This window comes from Loxodonta africana, chromosome 19, assembly GCF_030014295.1.
Source record: "Loxodonta africana isolate mLoxAfr1 chromosome 19, mLoxAfr1.hap2, whole genome shotgun sequence".
NCBI lineage: Eukaryota > Metazoa > Chordata > Mammalia > Proboscidea > Elephantidae > Loxodonta > Loxodonta africana.
The window spans coordinates 31,190,564-31,210,399 of record NC_087360.1 but is presented as its reverse complement, the minus strand read 5'-3'; the positions used below and the strand labels follow the sequence as shown (position 1 = coordinate 31,210,399).

At 42.6% G+C, this 19,836-nt stretch overlaps 1 protein-coding gene across 1 annotated transcript in view; it reads left to right on the top strand.

The window, feature by feature from the left end:
- GRK3 (G protein-coupled receptor kinase 3) overlaps positions 1 to 19,836 on the top strand; it is a 155,315-nt gene that overhangs the window by 4,535 nt on the left and 130,944 nt on the right. The gene's annotated exons all lie outside the window — the stretch shown is intronic.

Below are 19,836 nucleotides of genomic sequence, written 5' to 3'. Positions count from 1 at the left end.
AAATTTTGTATTATCTCTTGCAAAGCCCGTCCTTTCAAAGTATTCACACTATATCATAGGAAGGCCTGAAAAGAAATTTTTAAAGATGCTTTGTCACTTTCTAGTAGCACATTGACAGTCCCTAAGGACACGTAAAAAAAAAAAATTTTTTTTTTTGATACGTTAATTACATTATACCCATTGCCATCCAGTTGATTCTGACTCGTAGTGACCACTGCCCCACCAGGGCTCCTTATTACATTACCCAAAAACCAAACCCATCGCTGTTGAGTTGATTCCGACTCCTAGCGACCCTATAGGACGGAGTAGAACTGCCCCATAGGGTTTCCAGGGAGCAGCTGGTAGATTTGAACTGCCGACCTTTTGGTTAGCAGCTAAGTAAGCTGTTAACCACGGCACCACCAGCGCGCCCCTTATTACAGTGTACGGTACATACTTATAGAGCCATTACTCTGAGTTAGGCATGGAGCTCCAGTGATGAACCTGACAACAGCCCCTTCCCTCAGGGGGCGTCCAGTCTAGTGAGAAATACACAAAGTTGAGCCAAAGGAAAAAAATGTTTGAAGTGCAAGTATGGACAAGTAGCGTTTGGGTGGCTTTGATGATTGTATTTATAGAGCACATTGGGGGACAGTGGTGGTTCAGTGGTAGAACTCTTACAGGAGACCTGGCTTGATTCCCAGCCAGTGTACTTCACGCCCAGCCACCATCCATGCATCAGTGGAGGCTTCCTTGTTGCTACGATGCTGAACAGGTTTCATGGGGATGGCTTGGAACTGGGCTGTGTTCCGTTCTGTTGTGGATAGAGTTGCCTTAAGTTGGGGGCCCACTCAATAGCAGCTAACAAAAACAACAACAAAGAACATATTTTGTTTGACAGTGTTTTACAATAATTTGTTAGTTTTTTTCCTTCAAAGAACTATCTACCTATAATATACATAAACCAAAAAAAAAAAAAAAAACCAAACCCATTGCCGTCGAGTCCGTTTCTATTCATAGTGACCCTATAGGACAGGGTAGAAGTGCCCCGTAGGATTTCCAAGGCTGTAATCTTTATGAAGCAAAGCGCTGTATTTTTCTCCTGTTGAGCGGCTGGTGGGTTCAAACCACTGACCTTTCGGTTAGCAGCCAAGCGTTTAACCACTGTGCCACTAGGGCTCCTTGTAATATATATAGTAATATGGTATTTGCATCTTCCTCTTTGTAAAACTACAACATATAACTGATCTTAAGAAATGGCGCAGTTTTCTCCTTACTTTTGTGGAAATAGAGTTTATTCACTGATTCCCCTACCTCTAGTCAGTGAGTGATTGGTGGAAAACTTGAAATATTCCTCTCTGTTCAGGTTGTAGGGCGTTCTATGCCTGTATTCTCCTACCTCTTTCCCCTGGCCTAACTTTGAGCTGCAAAGTCAATGTATGACTGTCACCAGAGAGTTTCTAGAGCCCTGGTGGCACAGTGGTTAAGAGCTATGGTTGCTAACCAAAAGGTCAGCAGTTCAAATCCACCAGCCGCTTCTTGGAAACCCTATGGAGCAGTACTGTAAGGTCGCTATGGATTGGAATCAACTCCATGGCAACAGATGGTGGTGGGTACAGAGTTTCTAACTAAAATTTAATATTTCTCTTTTCATGTATTTATGGCCCCTGGTGTAAAATTGCAACAGCCTAATGAATTAAAATTACTCGATGGATTTACTTAGTGCTTTTAAAATATAAAAATGATCATAATTCAAAAGATTAGGTAGGAACCTTAGGGGGCAGTGAGTATATATTAATGGGGGAAGAACAACTAGGAAAAGGAAGGTGAGAATGGTTACACAACTCAAAGAAAGTAATCAGTGTCACTGAATTGTATGTGTAGCAATTGTTGAATTAGTGTATATTTTGCTGGACAACAACAGCAAAATAAATTTTAAAAAATGATCACCGGTTTTATTGATGAGGTATAGCATGGCTGTAGATTTCAAATACATGAAAAGCTATGGAATATCCCATGGTTTATTTAACAATTTGTGGCTAGCCAGCTTCCCTTTTAATGTAAAGTAACTAACTTGTATATAGGCCTACCTCCAAGATATTGTGGGTTCGGTTCCAGACCACCTCAATAAAGCAAGTCACACGAATCTTTCAGTTTCCCAGTGCATATAAAAAGTTACATTTACACTATTCTGTAGTCTTTTAAATGTGCAACAGCATTATGTATAAAAAAAGTACATAAACCTTAATAAAAAATATTTTACTGTGAAAAAATGCTGACCATCACCTGAGCCTTCAGTGAGTCATAATCTTTTTGCTGGTCGAGGGTCTTGCCTCTATGTGGCCTGATGGCTGCTGACCGATCAGGGTGGTGGGTGCTGAAGGTTGGGGTGGCTTTGGCAATTTCTTAAAATAAGGCAGTAACGAAGTTTGCCACATTGATTGACTCTTCCTTTCACGGAAGATTTATCTGTAGCATGCGATGCTGTTTGCTAGCATTTTACCCGCAGTAGAACTTCTTTCAAAATTGAAGTCATTCCTCTCAAACCCTACCGCTGCCCTGTCAACTAAGTTTATGTAATACTTTACATCCTTTATTGTCATTTCGGCAGTAGATCACAGCTCAGGAAAACACTGTATTTGCTCGTCTCTAAGAAGTAACTCATCACCCATTAACGTTTTCTCATGAGATGGCAACAATCCAGCTGCATCTTCAGGCTGAACTTCTGACTCTGGTTCTCTTGCCGTTTCCACCACATCTGCAGTTACTTCCTCCCCTGAAGTCCTGAATCCCGCAGAGTCATCCAGGAGGGCTGGAATCAACTTCTTGCAAATTCCTGTTAATGTTGATATTTTGACCTCCACCCACGAATCATGAATGGTCTTACTGGCTTTTAGGAGGGTGAATCCTTTCCAGAAGGTTTTCGATTTACTTTGTCCAGATCTATCAGAAGAATACATTAGCCTTTATGAAATATATTTATTAGCCTTACAAAATGTATTTCTTAAATAATAAGACTTGAAAGTTGAAATTACTCCCTGATCCACGGGCTGCAGAATGGGTGTTGTGTTAACAGGCATGAAGACATTAATCTCCTTGTACATCTCCATCAGAGCTCTGGGGTGATGAGCGCATTGTCAATGAGCAGTCATATTTTGAAAGAAAGTAGGTTTCAACAGTGGGCTTAAACCATTCAGCAAACCGTGTTGTAAACAGATGTGCTGTCCTCCAGGCTTTGTTGTTCCATTTATAGAGCGCAGGCAGATTAGATGCAGCAGAATTCTTAAGGGGCCTAGGATTTTCGGAACGGTAAATGGCATTGGCTTCAACTTAAAGTCACTGGCTGTGTCAGCCCCTGACAAGAAAAGCAGCCTATCCTTCGAAGCTTTGACGCCAGGCACTGGCTTCTCTTCTCTAGCTGTGAAAGTCCTCCTTGGCGTCTTCTTCCAGTGTGAGACCATCTCCTCTGCAGAAAACCTCTGGCCTAGTGCGGCCCCTTCACCAGTTACCTCAGCTAGATCCTCTGGGTGACTTGCTGCAGCTTCTACGTCAGCACTTGCCGCTTCACCTTGCGCTTTCAAGTTATGGAGACGGCTTCCTTCCTTAAACCTCACCAACCAGCCTCTGCCAGCTTCAGGCTTCTCTTCTGCAGCTTCCTCACCTCTCTCAGCCTTCATAGAATTGAAGAGAGTTAGGGCCTTGCTCTGGATTAGGCCTTGGCTTAAGGGAATGTTGTGGCTGGTTTGATCTTCTGTCCAGCCCACTAAAACATTTTCCGTATCAGCAGTGAGGCTGTTTCCCTTTCCTGTCACCAGTGTGTTCACTGGAGTAGCGGTTCTAAGTTCCTTGAAGAACTTTTCCTTTGCCTTCATGACTTGGCTAGCTGGTCCAAGAGGCCGAGTTTTTGGCCTGTCTCAGCTTTCAACATGCCTTCCTCATTAAGCGTAATCATTTCTACCTTTTGATTTAAAGTGAGAGACATGTGACTCTTCCTTTCGCTTGAACACTTAGAGGCCATTGTAGGGTTATTAACTGGCCTAATTTCAGTATTGTCATGTCTTAGGGAATAGGCAGACCTGAAGAGAGGGACAGAGACGGGGGAACGGCCAGTCTGTGGGGCAGTCAGAACACATACAACGTTTATCGATTTAAGCTTGCCCTCGTATATGGGTGTGGTTTGTGGCACCCCAAAACAATTCAAACAGTAACATCAAAGATCATTGATCACAGATCACCGTAATAGATAAAATAATGAAAAAAAATTGAAATATTGTGAGAATTACCAAAATGTGACACAGAGACACAGAGTGAGCACATACTGTTGGAGAAATGGCGCTGATAGAGTTGCTTGACTCAGGATTGCCACAAACCTTCAATTTGTGAAAAATGAAATATCCACAAAACATGATAAAGTGTAACACAGTAATACAAGGTATGCCTGTATTGCATAACCTAATAATGTTTTAGGAGATTTGAGGAAGACAGAAGATAATATTTCAAAGAAATTTGGAGAACTAGTGAAAACTATGAATTAATAAAGCGACAATCTTCTTTGTTCACACTCATCAGTAAAATGTAATATCTCTTGGTGGGTAGCAACTAGGATCTTAAAAGCTTGTGAGCAGCCATCTAAGATACAATAACTGATCTCCTCCTGTCCAGAGCAAAGAAAATGAAGAAAACCAAAGACTCAAGGAAACAGCTCAGAGGACTAATAGACCGCATGAACCACAGCCTCCACTAGCCGAGACCAGAAGAACTAGATGGTGCCCAGCTACCATTACTGACTACTCTGACTGGGACCACAATAGTAGGTCATGGACAGAGTAGGAGAGAAATGTAGAACAAAATTTAAACTCATCAATAAGACCAGACTTAATGGTCTAATAGAGACTGGTGGAACCCCAGAGATTATGGTCCTTAGATGGCACTGGGTTTTTTTTGGGTAGAGAATCTTTTAACTTGGGACTGACCTCACTCCTGGAGGTCACATTATAAAAATAGTCATACATAAACAGGCCTATGAAATGAAAACTAACACCAGTGAGGAATGTATGCCTCAGAACAATCAATTATATGAGACCTAAAGGGCAGCATTTGCCCAAAAGCAAAGTTCAGAAGGAAAGTAGGGGCAGGAAAGCTGGGTGAGTGGACAGGAGGAACCCAGGGAGGAAGGGGGGAGAGTGTGGACCCATTGAGGGGTTTGTAACCAGTACCACGAAACAAGCTGTGCAGAAATTGTTGATTGAGAAACTAATTTGCTCTGTAAACTTTAAAGCAGTATAAAATGTTAAAAAAAAAAAAAGTAACGTCTATAAGGGCAGGGAATCTGGTCTGTTTTATTCACTGCTGGCTCTCCAGGACCTAGAGTGGTGGGGGGCACATAACAAACCCATTGCCATCGAGTCGATTCTGGCTCCTAGTGACCCTATATGACACAGTAGAACTGCCCCCATAGGGTTTCTAAGGAACAGCTGGTAGATTCAAACTGCTGATCTTTCGGTTAGCACTTAACCACTGTGCTACCAGGGCTCAGGCACATAATAAAAGTGCTTAATAAATACATGTTTCAAGAAGGACTAGTCTCCATGTAGACCATATTCTTTATTTTTGCTAGGATTATTTGCTTTCTGCTTTTCTGTCACTAAGGTACAAGTTCAAAACATAATTTGCTTTGACCTTTCAGTTATTTAATTTTTGGTCAAAGTTAATTTGTGCCGCTGACTTGGAGATGCAAGTGCTGTGTGTGGTTGTCAATTCTTAGAAATAGATGTTCCAGTGCACTTAGCTTTGGACCTAGAATCTGCCCAAGGTGAGCACTGTGATAAGGTTTGAATCGAGGCCCCGGTAGATCTTTCTAAGGTACAGGCAGTGCCCGCATTTACAGGCAGTGTGTTCTTAGAGGCAGCCTCCTCAAGTGCTTCCCTGTCGCATGGAATCTGGCTGTGCCAGACATCTCTGTGGACAGGGACTGACACTGTCGGATGAAGGTGATAAGTGCTGAGAAGGGAACCGTAGGTCTGTATCAGTCAGTGGCTGGCAGCAGAGCGGGGAAGGACAGAATAGCAGAGAGCAGGGGTGCATGTGCTCCTTGTAACCCTGACTAGGAAAGGGAAGTTTAACTTCCGTGAAATGACAGTAAAAAGAGGAAAAAAACAAAACCCTGTCTTAATCCAGTTGACTCCGACTCATGGTGACCCCTTGTGTGTCAGAGTAGAACTGTGTTCCATAGGGTTTTAAATGGCTGATTTTTCAGAAGTAGATTGCCAAGCCTGTCTTCCGAGGTGCCTCTGAGTGGACTTTAGCCACGAGCCTTTCAGTTAGCAGTCGAGTGTGTTAATCGTTTATACCACCCAGGGACTCCTAATAGTAAAATAAACCAAAAAAACCAAACCCAGTGCTGTCGAGTCTATTCCGACTCGTAGCGACCCTATAGGACAGAGTAGAACTGCCCCATAGAGTTTCCAAGGAGCGCCTGGTGGATTTGAACTGCTGACCCTTTGGTTAGCAGCTGCAGCACTTAACCACTAGGCCACCAGGGTTTCCAATAGTAAAATAGCTACTATTTATTGAGAGCTGATCCTCTTTATAAGGAGCCCTGGCAGCGCAGTGGTTAAATGCTCAGCTGCTGACTGAAAGTTGGGCAGTTTGAACTCATCAGCCTCTCTGAGGGAGAAAGATATGGCAGTCTGCTTCTGTAAAGATTACAGCTTGGAAAGCCCTATAGGGCAGTTTTGCTGTGTCCTGTAGGGCCGATAGGAGTCGGAATCCACTCGACAGCAGCGGGAGGGACCCTTTTATTGAGCACTTTCATTCTGTGCCAAGCAGCTTGCTTCATTAGCTCATTTATTCCTCACCATAGTCTTTTATCAAGGGAGGCGGAGGTACTGGATGGTGCAAATAGTTAATGTACTCAGCCGCTAACTGAAAGGTTGGAGGTTCTAGTCCATCCAGAGGCACATTGGAGAAAAGGCCTGGTGATTGGCTTCCAAAAATCAGCCACTGAAAACCATATGGAGCACAGTTTACTCTGACACCGTGGGGTTGCCATGAGCCGGCATCCACTTGAACGGCAACTGTTTTTTGCTTTGTTTTATTTGTTTTTAGCGGTAGCCCTGTTTTACAAAAGAAGGGAGAGGTGCTCAGGGAAGCTAAGGAACTCATCCAGGTAGCAGCTGCAGGTAGCGTTGGCAGGGTCCCAGGCAAAGTCTTCCTGAGTCCACCCTTCCTACCCAGCTGTGCTGCTTCACCACCATGACCAGCGGACACCCTGGCCTCTTACTTTGCAAGGAATGGACTAATCTGCGATCATTTTTTATTTGGGGAGAAAGCATTTTGTGGGCTTTGTGGATCAGCTGCTAGGGCAGCATTTGAGAAGCCAGGACTGTCCTCAGAGACTGCTAAGGAGCAGCCCTTCCTCTGAGACCTGCGAACATGGTAATTATGACTAAGTGGGTAAGCAGTTTGCGCTTTATTTCCCTTGAGGAGCTTGAGGGTTAAACGCCTGTTCGTTTAACACAACAAGCGCAGTCTTGCTGGTGTTAATGAGAAATCCTGTAATAGACTGCCTCGCGCCCCCTCCAGCCTCCACGGAGGATTTCTAGCTGTATTCTCTTTTAGGGAAAGTGGCGGCTCGGGCTGCACTCCTCTCCCCCCCGAGGTTTCCACTGCTGGCAAAATGGTAAAAGGGCTATACGATATTTATGGCTTTATGTACAATAAAAATAGGATTCTCATTCAAATCATCTTTCTTTGTTAATAGAACAGTATATGTTTGAAGACAGCCATAGGTAAACACGTATTCTGCCTGCATAATTGTCTTCCTCTCTCCTTCATCATTCTCTGGACACGGGCAGTGGGGAAATGGCAGTGATTCACTTGGCAACTTGCACTCTATTACTGTTAAATCAGCTGTATGTTAAGTCATTTGCATGCTAATGGGGATGGATGTCCTGGACCTGCCTTTGCTTCTCTCATTTCTCGCTTCTTCGTTTTCCCCCTTCTATTTTTATCATTGATTAGAAGTTAGAACCCCTGGGCCTTTATTTGACTGCTCTATGAGTCTAAAAGGCAGAAGAGAAGTAATAACTTTGCACCTCATATCCTGTATATGTTCCTTCTAATTTTGGAAATCTTCTCTTGGGCCCTCTATGCTTCAGCTCCAGTGTGGGATATACAGTGGTCCCTCATTATCCACAGGGGACCTGTTCCAGGACCCCCCTGCGGATAGCAAAGTCTGCAGATAGTCAAGCCCCTTACATAAAATGGTGTAGTATTTGCATATAACGTACACACATCCTCCCGTGTACTTTAAACCATCTCCAGATCACTTGTCATTCCCAATACAATGTAAATGCTACGTAAGTAGTTCTTTCATCACAACAGAAGACTGGCTGTGGAAGGTAACCTTTCTCTTCAATGAGTTTCTTGCTCTTCTGGGAACTCTAATGCTGCCTGGGCATCAGCCAATTCCAGTTCACCTTTGATCTTGAAGTTCTTGAGACTGTAGCACTTTGCAAGGCTAACCAGCCATCCCTTACTAGCTTGAGACTCCTTCCTCTCGCTTTCCTCCACACCATCACACTTAGCCTTTGAAGGATTGCTTTGACCACTTCATTACCTTGTAGGAGCTCTTTTTTTCCCCACAGGAACAAAGGGTGCACATAACACAAATAGTGAATGAATGAGACACGAGGCAGATAGTACTCAACGAGTTCTCCAGAGAGACGGAGGATCTGTGAAATGGTAGGAGGCTACAGCAGAGGATGGCGACGTACCACTTGATTCACATGCATTCAGCTGAGTATTTGGCACACCGCAAATTCAGGTTTTGTTTTTTGAAACTTTATTTATTTATTTATTTTTTAATAACTTTTATTAAGCTTCAAGTGAACGTTTACAAATCCAATCAGTCTGTCACATATAAGTTTACATACATCTCACTCCCTACTCCCACTTGCTCTCCCCCTCTTGAGTCAGCCCTTTCAGTCTCTCCTTTCTTGACAATTTTGCCGGCTTCCCTCTCTCTCTATCCTCCCATCCCCCCTCCAGACAAGAGTTGCCAACACAATCTCAAGTGTCCACCTGATACAATTAGCTCACTCTTCATTGAAACTTTATTTTTTAAAAAAAAAATATTTTTGACCCGTGGATGGTTGAATCCTCCACACATGGGGAACCCAGGGATGCAGAGGGCCGACTGCATGTATGCTTTAATACTTTCTATGTCGGACTCCTTAGAAAGCAGTCCTTGCTTGGTGCAAATGGCTTACGCACTTGGCTGCTCACTGAAAGGTTGGAGGTTTGGGTTCATCCAGAGGCACCTCAAAAGAAAGGTCTGCCATCTACTTCCAAAAAAAGCCCTTGAAAACCCTCTGGAGCACAGTTCTGCTCTGATACATGTGGGATCGCCATGAATTGGAGCTGACTTGATGGCAACTGGCTTTGATTCTATCGGACATTAGTGGAAAAAGCCCATTAGAACTTTATGTGGAAAAAAGAGGCCCTGGATAAGTAAACCATTATTGAAAAGAAGAACAAAGTGGGAAGCCTCACACTACCTGGTTTCAGAAACTATTATACAGCCACAGTAGTCAAAACAGCCTGGTACTAGTATAGTGACAGACACATAGACCAATGGAGCAGAATTGAGAACCCAGGCATAAATCCATCCACCTATGGACAGTTGATCTTTTACAAAGGCCCAAATTCCATTAAATGGAGAAAAGACAGTCTGTTTAACAAACGGTGCTGGCAAAACTGGATGGCCATCTGTAAAAAAATGAAAGAGGACCCATACCTCACACCATACACAAAAACTAATTCAAAATGGATTAAAGACCTAAGCATAAAACCTAAAACTATAAAGATCGTGGAAGAAAAAAATAGGAACAATGCTAGGGGCCCTAATATGTGGCATAAATAGGATACAGACCATAACTAACAATCCACAAGCACCAGAAGATAAATTAGATAACTGGGAGCTCCTAAAATTTAAACACTTATGCTCATCAAAAATCAACAGACTTCATCACAAGATTAAAAAGAGAGCCTACAGACTGGGAAAAATGTTTTGGCTGTGATATATCCGATCTAATCTCAGGAATCTAGGAGATGCTCTAACACCGTAACAACAAAAAGACAAATAAGCCAATTAAAAAATGGGCAAAGGTTATGAGCAGACACTTCACCAAAGAAGACATATAGATGGCTAACAGACACTTGAGGAAATACTTGTGATCACTAGTCATTAGTCATTAGAGAAATGCAAATCAAAACTACCATGAAATACCATCTCACCCTGACATTACTGGCACTAATCAAAAAAAGAGAAAGTAACAGGTGTTGGACAGGGTGTGGGGAGATTAGAACTCTTTACACACTGCTGATGGGAATGCAGGATGGCTTAGCCACTATGGAAAATAACATGGCACTTCCTCAAAAAGCTAGAAGTAGAAATACCATACGATCCAGTAGTCCCACTTCTAGGAATATATCCTGGAGAAATAAGAGCTGTCACATGAATAGACAGATGCACACCCATGTTCATTGCAGCATTATTCACAATATCAAAAAGATGGAAACCACCTAAGTGTCCATCAACAGATGAGTGGATAACAAATTATGATACATACACACAATGGAATATTATGCAACAATAGAGAACAAAGATGAATCCGTGAAGTATCTCATGTGTATGAATTTGGAAGGCATTATGCTGAGTGAAATAAGTCAATTACAAAAGGGCAAATACTGTATGAGACCACTATTATTCAAACTCAAGAAAAGATTTACACGCAGAAACAATCTTTGATGGTTACAAGAGAGGAGGGGTTGGGGAGGGGAAATCCTTAACTAGATAGTACATAAGTGTTGACTTTGGTGAAGGGAAAGACAGCGCACAATATAGGGGGTGCCAGCACAACTTGACCAAGGCAAAGTCATAGAAGCTTCACAGACACATCCAGATATCCTGAGGGACTGAGTTAAGGGGACTGAGGGCTGGGGACCATGGTCTCAAGAGACATCTAGATCAATTGGCATAACAAAGTTCATCAAGAAAATGTTCTACATCCAACTTTGGTGAGTAGCACCTGGGGTCTTAAAAGCATGCGAGTATCCATTTAAGATACATATACTGGTCCTATCCAGTCCAGAGCAAAGGAGAATGATGAAAAGACACAAGGGAAATGTTAGTCCAAAGGAGTAATGGACTCCAAGTACCACAGCCTCTACCAGCCTGAGTCCAGAAGAACTAGGTGGTGCCTGGCTACCACCACCAACCACCCTGACAACGATCACAATAGAGGCCTCCGGACAGAGCAGGAGAAAAGTGTAAAACAAAATTCAAATTCATAAAAAAAAAGAAAAAGATCACATTTACTGGTCAGAGGCTGGGAGAAAGACCAGTAAATTTGATCTAAGACTATGGCCTGCAGACAGTCTTTTCACTCAGAACTGAAGCCACTCCCAAAGTTCACCCTTCAGCCAAAGATTGTTCAGGCGTGTAAAACAATAACACACGAGAGGAACGTGCTTCTTAGTTCAGTCATGCATACGAGACCAAAAGGGCAACACCTGCCCAAAAGCAACGAGGAGAAGATAGGAAGGGACAGGAAGAATGGACAGATGGAAATGGGGAATTGCGGTGTGGAAGGGAAAGTGTTGACGCACTGCGGGGATTGCAACCAGTATCACACAGCACTAAGTATAAATTGTTGAATGAGAAACTAATTTGCTCTGTAAAGTTTCACTTAAAGCACAAAAAAAAGAAAGAAAAAGAAAAAGCTCATTAGAGAATCCAATGGAAATATTTATGCTGTTCAGATGTTTTATTATTGGTAGTTTATAAAGGTTAGGCTTGACCCAGCCTTGGACCTCTAGTCTTGTTTGCTATCACTTACTTGTCCCTTGGTCTCAGCAGCAGGAAAAGGGTGATAATATGCAAGTAGCCAGCCCAGACTGCGTTCACAGGGTAGTTGAAGGCCAGCTTGCAATGGCCAGCCCCTAAGTTTTGCTGTGCCGTTCCTGCTACCTGCCATACTGTAGTAAAATAAAAAGTTCTAGCCTGGGAGCCAGGAACCCTGGACCTGTTTCCACTGACATCTTGCCATGTTGTTGTTGAGTGCTGTTAAGTCAATTTTGACTCAGCTACCCAATGTGACACAGCAGAACTGCCCCATAGGGTTTCCTAGGCTGTAATATTTATAGGAGCAAATTGCCAGGTCCTTTCTCCTGCAGAGCTGCTGGGTAGGGTCAAACCGTCAACCTTTGGGTTAGAAGGCGGATGCTTAACCATTGCACCACCAGGGCTCCTTCAGCTTGCCACGGGACCTCAGTAAATCACTTAAATTCACAGTATTCATTTTCCCTCTCTGTAAAATATAGTATGTAGTCATTTCTGATAGTAAGATGTCCCAATAAAAATCTGTCTCTTGTGAGCTTTTTCCACCAATGCTTTTCTACTTGTATACAGCAGGAAACATTACAAACTTCATACCTAATTTCAAACGTAGATAACCCAAGAGGAAAAAGATTGGAAGACGTATGAAAATACATGATTTTTCTTTAACTTGAAGTCCCTGGGTAGCGCAAATGGTTAAGCGCTGGACCACTAACTGAAAGGTTAGGTTGGTGGTTTGAACTTACCCAGAGTGCCTCAGAAGAAAGCCCTAGCCATCTGCTCCAGAAAGGTCACAGCCTTGAAAGTCCTAGGGAGTGCAGTTCTGTTCTGCTCACGTGGGGTCGCCATGAGTCAGAATTGACTCGACGGCAACTGGTTAGGATTTTATGTCGAAAGAGATATAAATCCACCTTAAATGAGTATAAGATAGTCACAGATATGAGGCAGTATTGCATGTGTCCATGTGCTCTGAGGGTGTAGACTTAGAAGGCAGGACTTCTTAAAGATTGGATTCTTGGCCTGGGAAGTGAAGAGCAAAGGTTGATCCTTAGGCTCATCACTAGGTGAGTTTCCTAGTTTCTCCTGTTTTCTTCTTCTAGCTGCTTATGCCATTGTGTGTCCAGGACCTTCTACACATGGTGCCTCACTCAGTTCTCCTTCCTTCCTACCTAGCTTCATCACTCTCTCCTTCCTCCCTTCTGTCCACTCATGCACACATGCACCCACCCATCCACCCACCCATCCATCCATCGCTGAGCTATATTGGTTTCAGTGCAGATGAATTCACAAGCATGCTACTCTTAAATATATATATATATATATAAATAAAGGCAATTGGAAACCCTGGTAGTGTAGTGGTTAAGTGCTACGGCTGCTAACCAGAAAGTCAGCAGTTCGAATCTGCCAGGCGATCCTTGGAAACCCTGTGGGGCAGTTCTACTCTGTCCTGTAGGGTCGCTATGAGTCAGAATTGACTCGATGGCAGTGGATTTAAAGGCAATTAGGAGAATTGACTGATTTTTAAGAGGGCTTTGCTTCAGTAAAATGAAAAATCATTATCTAAAGGCAGCTGGCCTCAATGTGCTGAGCATAAGGTACTTCATTCTAGTTTTCCTGGGACATTAAGAAATTGCATACTTGTAACCTTTATACACCAGTTGCTATCTAGTTGACTTTGACTCATGGTGACCCCATGTGTGTCAGAGTAGAACTGTGCTCTGTAGAATTTTCAATGGCTGATTTTTTAGAAGATGGCCAGGCCTTTCTTCCTAGGCACCTGTGGGTGGATTCAAACCTCCAGCCTTTCAGTTAGCAATCGAGCACGTTAACTGTTTCCACTGCCCAGGGACTCATAATGTATCTGTGTATTACAGTGTCTCATGTTTGAAAAGATCTTGGAGAGTATCTAATTCAGTTACGTATCTGGTGGGAGACTTCCCTCCGTAATGTCCAGCCAGACTCATTCCATCTTTGGAAGCTCTGTGGTGTTAGAAACTCTCTTGGAGTATATTCTGTGCATTGATCTCTTATTATTCTTTTGTGGTCATGCAAAAACAATTTTAATCCCTACAAATAGGGCAGACTTTCAGATATTGAAGGCAGCTCCCCTAGTCTGTGGTGTCTTTTGTGGGCAGCCGTCCCCAGTCCCTTTATTCATTCCTTATGTTGTAGCTCAGGTCTTCACACTGCTTTGTGATAATCCACTCTCATCTGTCTGAACATTTCCTGGCTAAGTAAGAACATTAAAATTTATGAAAACTAGAAAGATATCTGTAAAATTATCATAACTAATTTAGTAACGGTAAAACTAGCAATAACCTTATTTTAAGTCTGCAGTTGAGTCCCCCTTAGGTTCCGTTATAGGGAGGATCTGTTGGTTCCTTGAAAACATTGATTATACTAGATTGATTGAGGGATTAATGTTTCAGTTAGTCAGAGCTTGGAAGTTTGGTGTGGGTTGTTGTTAGGTGCCATCAAGTCTCTTTCGATTCACAGTAACCAACAGCTGCCATTTCCTGAGCGCTAAGTAACTGTGGTGCAGTGGTTAAGTGTTCAGCTGCTCACCGAAAGGTTGGCGGCTCAAACCCACCGGCCACTCTGTGGGAGAAAGATGTGGTGGTCTGCTTCCCTAAAGATTACTGTCTCGGAGACGTATGGGGCAGGTCTGTTCTGTCTTATATATAGGGTCACCGTGAGTTGGTTGCCGTTGATGGCAACGGATGTGGGTTTTTTTTTAAGTAAGTGCTGCCTCTGGGTGGTAAAAAAAAATGGTTAATTCAATGGCAACTACTTAAGTAAGCACTAAAACTAAAGCCAAACACACTGCTGTCGAGTCAGTTCTGACTCATAACAACCCTAAAGGACAGGGTAGAGTCGCCCTGTAGGGCTTCCAAGTCTGTAATCTTTACGGGAGCAGACTGCCACATCTTACTCCCATGGAGTGATTGGTGGGTTCATACTGCCGACCTTTTGGTTAGCAGCTGAGTGTTTAACCACTGCGCCACCAGGGTTCCTTTAAGTAAGCACTAAAAAAACTGTATAATTCTTAGATAATTATGGACTAAAATATTTCAGGAAGAAAGTAAGCTTTAATTATGCCGAAAAAGTCTTCGTCTGAGGATGTTGGGGTTATGTTCTATATACCCAAAAGCATGTAACCCAGTTAACTAGGGAAGACAACACGTTTCTTGAATTCCAGCAGTAAAAGTTTATTGAATAATGTCTTCTTCCTATTTGTGCTTTGTGTGGTTAAGTCAGTCTGTTGCTCTTCCTTATCTAATCCAGAAAGATAACTCTGGTTATATTTTCAGGTTATTTTTTTCTACACGTTCTATGTCTGTATTGCTTTTGATAAAGGTTTAAGTTAAACGTCAACTACAGGGTAGTTGGAAACGTATTTACACAGCAGCTGTTAAATACTGCAGACTTTTATTTTGCATTTTGAACGTCTAGGGCTTGGATGATATTTGGATATATCTTCGCTTAAAAAATACAAGGCTTTTGCTGTTGGGTGGTAGTGGTGGGAGCGTCTATATTTAAGTTAAAAATGGAACTCATCCTAGTGGATCAGGTTAGAGGACTTTCATGTTGGTTGTTGAGTCCTGTTGAGTTGAGTCTGACTCATAGCAACCCTACATGACAGAGTAGAACTTCTCCATTGGGTTTTCTTGGCTGTAGTCTTTATGGAAGCAGACAGATTGCTAGGTCTTTCTTCCACCGGGCCACTGAGTGGGTTTGAACTGCCGCCTTTAGGTTAGCCACTAAGTGCTTAACAGTTGTACCACCAGGAGTCCTTGTGTACTTTCATATATGTCTTCAATCTGGCTCTGGTTTTTTTTTTTTTCCCCCAGTTAAGTGTACTATTGCTTTTCTTATAGCATAATGACACCCTAACTGGGGAAGGGGTTATGCAAAGAATCCTCTTATCACAGCATCAAGTATAGACTAGAGTGTAAAGTTTTAATGCTACCTTTTATGTTCCATTTGGGACCTGCTTCCTTCTGTTTTGTTTTCAGGGCCAGGTACAGTAAAGCCTGATATTTACATAAAGCATCCCTGTTATAACCTGTTTGGGCGAGAAAGGTGATTTCTGCACAATAACGACTTCTAAGTAATGAATGAGAAAATACTTCTGTTAATAACTCCTCCCCCCCCCAAAAAAAAACTGTGACAGTTTTTGTGGCAAGGATTTCTTAGGGTTTAATCATTTGGTTCCATCACTAAATTGTCAGTTTGTTGTGCCGTGGTAGCTTGCGTGTTGCTGTGGTTCTGGAACTGTACCACCAGTATTTCGTATATGAGCAGAGTCACCCATGGCGGACAGGTTGCAGCAGAGCTTCCTAAGACAGACTGGGAAGAAGGCCCTGGTGATCTGCTTCTGAAAATTAGCCAAAAACCCTATGGAGAACAACAGAACGTTGTCTGACTCGCTTGCTTTGGACACATCATCAGAAGGAATCAGTCGCTGGAGGAGGACATGTTTGGTGAAGCAGAGGACCAGGGAGGATGAGACCGACCCTTGGAGAGATGACTTGGCACAGTAGCCCCAACAGTGGCCTGGAACATGATGACCGTCTTGAGGATGTTGAAAGACAAAGTAGTGTTTCATTCTGTTCTATGTAAGGTTGGCATGAGTCAGAAACACCTCTATGGCAGCTGTCTATCATCTGCCTCCCTGTCTGTCTACCTACCTACCTATTTAATCATTTTGGTTGGTTTTTTATTCCGGGTAGAAAACTAGCTAGTATCTCTGTATTTTGGACCTTTAAGTGAAGGAACCTGCTTGATACTCGACTGGTAATGCTTAAAGTTGTTTTTTTCTTTTTAAATTTAGGTTACTTTATTTAAAAAAAAGCTTGTTTTTCTCTGGCCATTTCATATTGGAAAATTTTAATTAGGTAGAGGGTGGAAACTTCTTCATATGAGTTTAGGGTTTTAGGCTAAGTCTCATGGTTTATGGTTATTCTCATGACTATCTGGGGTAGCATATATGATGGCAGAACAGATAGACAAAGCAAGACAAGCTTGAAGAGCTGTGGTGGTTCTCACCTGTTAAAACTCCCTTTTGCTTACTCTTAGGAAATGTTCTCTACAAATGAGGCTTAAATTGCATCAGTATTATGATCAGAATGAACTTTGTGTGTATGTCCTAACTTGTTAAATCCACTGACATCTGATGATAATGTATTTCATAGTTAGGTGTTAGATCTGAATTTGGAGTTAAAAAAGAAGCCACTAATATTTGTATAGAGAGCTTTATGGTTTTATATGTATTAGCTCTTTTACTTTTCACGATGACCCTGTGAAGCAGGTAGAGACAGATAGATGGGTACCATCGAGTTGACTCAGACTCATGGCGACCTTACATACAACAGAACAGAATGTTGTCCAATCCTGCATCATCCTCATGATCACCAGCATGTTCAAGTCCATTGTTGTGGCTACTGTGCCAATCCATCTCACCGAAGGTCTCCTTCACCCTTGCTGGTCTTCTTCTTCACCAAATGGGATATCCTCCTGTAGGGATTGACCCTTCCTGATGATGTGCGCAAAGCAAGTGAATCAGACTCTCTTGTCGTGACCCATAAGGCTTTCACTGGCTAATTTTCAGAAGTAGATCATGAGGCCTTTCTTCCTAGGCTGCCTTAGTCTGGAAGGTCTGCTGAAACCTGTCTACTGTCGGTGACCCTGCTGGTATTTGAAATACCAGTGGTGTAGCTTCCAGGCTAATAGCAACATGCAAGCCACCAGACAGACCGGTGGTGGGTGAAGTAGGTAGAAACTTAAAAAAAAAAAGAGATTACCTAAGTCATGTCTATGTGGAGATATGGACCTTTCAGTTAGCAGCCAAGCAGTTTAACCATTGTGCACCAGGGCTCCTTTCCTGCAGGACAGATACCTAGAAGTAGTAAGCTATGGGAATTTTTGTTTTGATTCTCTCCCTAGTTCCTGTCAAGACGGTTCTGATTCACGTTGACCCCGTGTATGTCAGAGTAGAACTTTAAAACCATAGGGTTTTCAGTGGCTGAGTTTTTGGAAGTAGATCGCCAGGCCTTTCTTCTGATGGACCTCTGTGTGGTTTTGAACCTCCCATCTTTTGGTTAGCAACCGAGCATGTTAACCTTTACACCATTCAGTTTTGATAGATGAATCCAAATTGTCCTATCTCTTTTAAGGATAAATAGAGCCACGAAGAAATTTTAAACTTCATTCAGAAGTCTTATTGTTAGCAGAAATGTTATTGTTAGTTTGAAATTTTTTCCTATAGACAGAGAGATGTAGTTAGATAAAATAAGGAATAATTGTGTTGTTGTTAAGAATCAAGATTTTAACTCTAAAAGAAGAGTTACTTGAGTACAAGGTAAAGAGTTCAGTGAAAACCCTGTAAGGTTAAATTTGAATTGGAAAGTCATTTTAAATTCGTGGTTCCTTTTTCTTTTCAAATATATGGAGTTATCAGCCCTGTTTGCTGAAAAGCCCAAGAAACAATTACAGTCCAGTGCAGTGGGCCTCCTTACACAACTGCGTCTGATTCTAGGTGTTGGCAGGAAAAGTGTAACCTTTGTTACCTGTTGTGTCAGAAAGCAAAGGACTGGTCTAAGAGTTGAGGGTGGGCACCATGTGTAACAATACAGAGTTTGAGAAGAAGGGGCTTCCACTGGCCAATGGTGGGATGATTTGAGCATCAAAAAGAATATGACTGCCATTGATTAAAACACTCAGACTATAAACAAACCCATTGTGGGAGACAGAATAATGGCCTCCAAAAAGATGCCTGCATCCTAAGCCTGGTAACCTGTGGATATGCTATGTTATGTGTTGTTAGGTGCCATCGAGTTGGTTCCAACTCATAGCAACCTTATATACAACAGAATGAAACACTGCCGGAGCCTGCACCATCCTCACAACCTTTGCTGTGTTTGAGCCCATTGTTCCAGCCACTGTGTCAGTCCATCTTGTTGAAGGTCTTCCTCTTTTTTGCTGGCCCTCTACTTTGCCAGGCATGACGTCCTTCTTCAGAGATTGGTCCCCCCTGATAATATGTCCAACGTAAGTAAGACGAAGTCTCACCATCCTCGCTTCTAAGATGCATCTGGCTGTACTTCTTCCAAGACAGATTTGGAAGACAGAACATGTTGTATGGCAAGGGAGAATTAAAGTTGCAAGTGGAATAACGATTGCTAATCCAATGATTTTAAGATAAAGAGATTGTCTCCCATTACCTGGGTAGGCCTAGTGTAATTGTAAGAAAGGCTGGAGAATCAGGGTCAGATTGCCAGCTTTGCAGATGGAGGAAGAAGGCCATGAGCCAGGAGATGTGGGCAGCCTCTAGAAGTGGAAAAGGGAACTCTAGGATTCTCCCCAAGGAGCCCTGGTGGTACAGTGGTTAAGCACTTGGCTGCTAACTGAAAGGTCAGCAGTTCGAACCCACCAGCTGCTTTGTAGGAGAAAAATGTGGCAGTTGCCTCCTGTAAAGATTACAGCCTTGGAAACCCTATGGGGCAGTTCTGACCTACAGGATCACTATGAGTCGGAATTGACTCCACGGCAACAGGTTAGCAGGATTCTCCCTTAGAGCGCTGGAAGGAATGCAGCCCTGCCAACACCTTGATTTGAGCCTGGTGAGATACGTTTTGGATTTCTACAGATCTGCAAAACAATAAATTTGTGTCGTTTTAAGCCACCAAGTTTGTGATGACTTGTTCTGGCGGCAACAGAAAACTAATTCACCCATGGTTTCCAAAAAAGAAGTCCTCAAGCAGAACAGCAAAATATAACTCCTTTGTTGATCAGCACCAACTCTGTTTCTGAAAGTTGAAGTTTAAGAGGTCAATAATTAAGCGTTTATCTTCCCTCTCCTGTGACAATTACATTGTAGGGTAATCCAAAAGTCTTAATCTATGGGAGAAAATTCTCCTTTACAGAAGAATTGCAGCAAATGAATGTGGAAGAAA